Raw genomic sequence first — 6,297 nt, forward strand, 5'->3', positions numbered from 1 at the left:
GAGGTCCAAGAAAGCCCAAAACAAGAATAAAGACCCACCATTTGGCTCCCTCTTAACAGTCGCAAATCTTAAAGGCAACAAAAGAATAAACACACACAGCAAAAGGACAAAATATCATCCTTTTAATTCTGAGAGCCTTTTCTTTTCAAAAACCAAAAATTCATTAAATATCTTCTATTTCAAAGACAACACACATTAAAATGAGAAATTTTTAGACAACTTAAAAAAAACTATGAAATACAGCTAAAAAACGGTTTAAAGAAATATCTTCAAACTAGTATAACCTTTATGGAACGAGGTATGGAGACTCGTCAAAGAGCTAAAAATAGACCTTCCATTTGATCTGACAATCCCTTTACTCTGTACCTACCCCAAAGAAAAACATGTCATTTTATCATAAGGACTTTTGCACTTGAGTGTTTATAGCAGCCCAATTCACAAACGCAAAGATGAGGAAACAAACCAAGTGCCCGTCAACCTATGAATGGATTAATAAAATGAGGCATATGTGTACCATGAAATCCTATTCAGCAACAGCAAATGATGATTTTGTACCCTTTATTACAACTTGGATGGATTTGGAGAACACTCTCCATAGTAAAGTGTCACAAGAATGGAAAAACAAGCATTACAGGTACTCAGTACTAATGTCAGAGCCCTTGCTTTGCTTTGGTTATTTCATTGCTTCCAACATTGTGATTCTCTGCAGTAAATGCTGCTGTACTTTCACCCAGTGAAACCCCACACTGAGAGAATTATTGACCTTCAGAGTTATTACCTGCTTCCACAGATCTTTGCAAACATGCCTAGTTCTTAGTCAAAGCTCTTTGGATGCACTTAAATCTGAAAAGAAACATTTCAAGATTATACAGTCCCTCTCATTTTAAAGGTTCATTTTATAATTGAAAATATCCAGGCCCACAAAAGCTTGGCTTTTCTCCAAAAAAGAAGAATCTGACTAAAGAACTAAATCTATAAAGTTCTGAAAGGTCATTTGTAGTGTCCATGAAGATAATAGCAGCCCGGGTAAACTATGGAATCTATGTTCTTCAAAAAATAAGCTCTATTATAAAGAGAACTGTCAGATATAATTAATTATCCAATATAAGGTTCTTCCAAGGTTGCCTGGGTATTTCTCAATGGGCCTCTCTCTCTCTTAAAACACAAGCTAAACTATTCTTCATGAAGTAGGCCTTGGTGCTGATTTCATCATTGTCACTGTCATCATCATCATAAATTACGTATGTCATTTGTTGTCAATTGTCAATTAAATCAATAGGCAAAATACACTATCAGAGAGGCTCTATCTTCTAATAAATTTAATGTCGTACTTGTCAAACAACTGCATGTTCTAATAAACACTGATAAATTCAAATTAGTAATTTTAGCCAGACATTGTATATTGTTATTTCTTTATAAACTACTAAAAATACTGAAAGTAAAATGCCATTTTCCTTTACACCTTTACATGCAACATACATACACACACACACACAAAATCTCTAGAAAACATACACATGTATGCATTTCTGGATTATAAGGTAAGTGTTAGGATGTGATTAGGATAAAAAAAAGTATCTAAATTTCCAACTTTAAAGACCTTTTCCTTATTCTCCCTCCTCTTCTCACTCATCCTCCCAGATCCTGAGTTTCCTACCCACTTCCCAAATCTACGCTCTTTGCTTCTAACTGAACCTTTAAATTCCTAAAATCAAGTTTGGGAAGAGTGGGGAGGTGAGGAGGGAGCATTGTAAATGGGCCTAATTCAGGACGGGAGCACTGGCCCTAAATCCACAGACAAATTCTCAATAGCTCCCTGCTGCTCTGTCTGCCAACTCCCATCAAGCCAGAAGAGATTAAGACACTTCCAAAAACAATCTGGAGGCAGACTAAAAATGTGGCCAACCAGTAATTTGCAGGAATTATTATAGCTACGCCATGAATACAAATTCTACTTGGAAGACCAAATGGTCAACTTGAAATATGGAGTGTTTATAAATCTATAGAAAATTTGCCACTCATCATTTTCTTACCCACTGCTAAAATTCAAATTTTTAAATATGTTACTTGGCTTTAAAATGAATATTAAACAGTATTGAACGTTTCATTCAAAATAGCCTTATCAAAAATACATTGAATCTCATCCACTCTTAGGCAGAAAATCAATGAGCCCTTTCCCTTTGGCAACAATATATGTAGCTGATTATAGTACAGCATTATTACTCTTCTGGGTATTTCTTATTTCTATTTATCAAAAATATAATGTATATGTTAATTAGCTCAGTCGAACCATTCCAAGTGCATATATATTTCAAAACATCATGCTGTACATAACAAATAGGTATAATTATTGTAAATTTAAAAAGTAAAATACAAATGTACTTTTCTTTTAAAGACATAACATTGAAAGATTTCCTGTTTGTGCATTATGTTTTAAATTTATTTCATGCAAAAACCCAGTATGGAGGCTGGATGCAGTGGCTCATTCCTGCAATCCTAGCACTCTGAGAGGCTGAGGTGGGAGGATCCCTTGAGCTTAGGAGTTCAAGCCCAGCCTGAGCAAGATCAAGACCCCATTTCTACTAAAAGAAAAATTAGCCAGGCATTATGGTGGCTGCCTGTAGTCCCAGCTACTACAGAGGCTGAGGCAGGAGGATTGCTTGAGCCCAGGAGTTTGAGGTTGCTGTGAGTTAGGGTGATGTCACAGCACTCTAGCCTAGACAACAGAGTGGGGCTGTGTCTCAAAAAGAAAGGGAAGGGAAGGGAAGAGAAGGGAAGGGGTGGGGAGGGGAGGGGAGAAGAAAAAAGATTTCCACTGTAAGAGGTTGTAAGCACGGCCTCTGTTCCTCTGATCAGGGGAGGAAAGAAGGCTGTTCCCGGACTACTACTAACCTGTTTTTAAGAAAGAATGCATCGCTCATAGATGGAGTCTGGGATGTCTTATGTGGATTTTCCTGAACAACAGACAAAGTCTCCCAGCTTCCTTTCTTTCCCCTGCCCTGACTCCTGAAAGAATGCTGCAGAGAGGAGTGAGTGAATTCTAGGTTTCAGTGATAGAAATCATTTATGAGGACAGGCTTTATATTACTGAATGATACCTGATTTTCAACAAATAAGAAATAAGGTTCCATCCTTCACCAGGAGGAGGAGGACAAAATGACTAAGACCAAGTTTGCAGTGACCTTCAAGGATGTGGCTGTGATCTTTACTAAGGAGGAGCTGGGGCTGCTGGACACCATCCAAAGGAAGCTCTACCAAGATGTCATGCTGGAGAATTTCAGGAACGTGATCTCAGTAGGATATCCATCCTTCAAACCAGATGGTATATCCCAGTTAGAGAGAGAAGAAAAGCTCTGGATGATGAAGATGGCAACCCAGAGCCATCACTCTTTAGGAGGCAAGAATTTAAATGAGATGGAGACTCTTCAAGAAGTAGGATTAAGGTACCTATACAAAGAGCTTTTTTGCTCACAAGTCTGGCAACAATTTACAGGGAGTTAACCAGGTATCAAGATTCCATGATAAATATTCAAGAAACTGGCTCTCAGTTGGAAAAACAAGGTGACATATCCTACGAAGATGAGACATTCAGTAACCAGACTTCACATGTTCAAACTCATCATAGAGTACACACCAGTGAAAAACCCTACAAAGGGGAAGAGTGTGAAAAAAGTTTCAATTGAAGCTTTCATCTTCAAATTAACCACAGGACTCATGTAAGAGAGAAGTCTTACAAATGTGAAAAATATGATAACACCTTCCATCTATTTTCATGTCTTCAAGCTCATCAGAAATTCCACAGTAAAGAGAAATCATACAAATACAATGTATCTCATAAAGGTTTCAGTCAGAGGTTACATCCTCCTCATCATCAGAGAGTTTCCAGTGGGGAGAATTCATACAAATATGAGGATGTAGAAGGAATCTCAGGAAAAGCCCGCATTGTCAATCTTCTCTGATAGTCCATACAGGAGAGAAACCCTATAAATGTAGGGAGTGCGAAGATATGAACTCTAAGTCCATCAGGGGGTCCACACAGGAAAGAAACCTTATATATGTGAAGAGTGTGGGAAGAGCTTCACTTGGTGTTCACAACTACAGGCTTATCAGCAAATCCACACTGGAGAGAAACCATACAAATGTGATGCATGTGGAAAGGGCTTTAGTTATAGCTCACATCTTAACATTCATTATAGAGTTCATACAGGAGAATGACCCTATAAATGTGAGGAGTGTGGGAAAGTCTTCAGTGTGGGCTCACATCTTCAAGCCCATCAGATAAGCCACACTGGAAAGAAACGATACAAATGTGAAGAGTGTGGGAAGGGCTTCAGTTGGAGCTCAAGTCTTATAATTCATCAGCGAGTCCATACTGATGAAGAGGGTGAGAAGGACTTTCCTTCATCAGAGGGTTCACACAAGAAAGAAGCTCTATAAAATTATGTTTTAATATCTCAAGTGGGGGGTTAAATATTCCAATTATCAGGGCCATAATAGAAGACAAAGCATTTGTTTCATAAAAGAGTATTTCATCTGGAGCTCCACATGTCAGTGTTCAGCACTGACACACAGGAGCACACAGTAGAGGATCCTCATGAGAGTGGAGACATAGAGACTTCATTCAGAACCTAAATCTTCAGCAGATACATGGAAATGAGAAGCTCAGGAAGGATGAGTCTGAATTGGTCGTAACTAGAGGTTAGACCATTGACCCATTTATGTTTCATGAAGATGAAAATGCCAAACTCTATATTCTATTAAAATACAAGTTAAAAAATGAGAGGGACTTCACTGACTGCCAAATCTATTCTGCCTTTTCAGTGCCTAACACATTGTAAGTTTTCAGTAATATTTAAATTACTGTCATATTTGTAATTTTTATTACATTTGTTTCTAAAAGTTTTTATAAAATTGTTTTCAGAAGAAGAATTCTGCAAAGCTTGGAGGACAGGTAAGTTTATATGGGCTCATTTTCCCTTTCCTGCAGACCCTCTGGACCAGTATTTATCAAACTAAAGGTTACAACCCATTACTGGTTCCAGAAATCAACTCTGTGGCTTGTGACTAGCATTTTTAAATGCTAACAGTACTTTATTGAGGTATTTTTTGCATGCAGGAACATGCATAAATCTCAAGTTTATGGCTTCATGAATTTTGACATATGTATACACTTATGTAATTATCACTAAGATCAATGCATACAATATTTCTATCGAACAAAATTTTTTCATGCCTGTTCTCATCAGTTCTATCTATAGTACCAATTATATTATGATTTCTATGTCATAAATCAATTAATCCATTCCTGAGCTTCATATAGATTTAGTATGTACTCTTTTGAGTCTGGATTCTTTTTTTTTGAGACAGAGCCTCAAGCTGTCACTCTGGGTAGAGTGCCATGGCATCACAGCTCACAGCAACCTCTAACTCCTGGGCTCAAGCGAGTCTCCTGCCTCCGCCTCCCAAGTAGCTGGGACTACAGGCGCCTGCCACAACGCCTGGCTATTTTTTGGTTGTAGCCATCATTGTTGTTTTGTGGGCCCAGGCTGGATTCGAACCTGCCAGCTCAGGTGTACGTGGCTGGCACCTTAGCCGCTTGAGCCACAGGCGCCAAGCCTGTGTCTGGATTCTTATGCTCAAATATATGATTATCTCAATAGATTTAGAGAAAGCATTTGTTAACATTTAGTATCCATTCACGATGAAAAGATTTCTCAAGGTTAAAGGCATTTATGAAAATCCCATATGCTAACATTCTTTTTTTCATAGTTAAGTAATCATCTATATACAATAAAATTGACTCTTTAGTGTATCATGAGTTTCGATGAATGCTCTCTATCATATATCTGCCACCACCACAATCAAGACATGTAACAGTTCCAGCACTTCCTACTTTAAAATTTCCTTGTTCTGTTTAGTCAACCCCTCTCCCCATCACCAGCCTCGCAACCATTGACCCATTTTATGTTTGTATAATTTACCTTTTCCAGGATGTCATATAATCTTAACAGAAAAAAAAAAAAAAGAAAGAAAGAAAAGAAAAGAAAAGAAAATTCAGTATGGGAAAGACTTCTGGGTATTGTTCAGCAATAGTCAACCACTAAGCTGTACCCCACCTGTCAGGGGTGGTCCCTCAATAGCTGGTTTTCCTTCACAATCCTCTATCTTAGCCAGGCAGGGCGCAACATATTTTAAAAAGGACAGCAGATTAAGTTGTTAACTTCCTCTCTTTCTGTTCTCTTGAGGAAGGCTTGTAATGCTATAAATTTCCCTCTTAGGACTGCCTTTGCAGTATCC

At 38.0% G+C, this 6,297-nt stretch overlaps 1 pseudogene; it reads left to right on the forward strand.

Moving 5' to 3' along the window:
* The first annotated feature begins 3,156 nt into the window (after positions 1-3,156).
* On the forward strand, positions 3,157-4,437 carry LOC100961665 (annotated as a pseudogene).
* Positions 4,438-6,297: the final 1,860 nt, after the last annotated feature.

Source organism: Otolemur garnettii, unplaced genomic scaffold, assembly GCF_000181295.1.
Source record: "Otolemur garnettii isolate 467f Iridium unplaced genomic scaffold, OtoGar3 scaffold00107, whole genome shotgun sequence".
Lineage (NCBI taxonomy): Eukaryota > Metazoa > Chordata > Mammalia > Primates > Galagidae > Otolemur > Otolemur garnettii.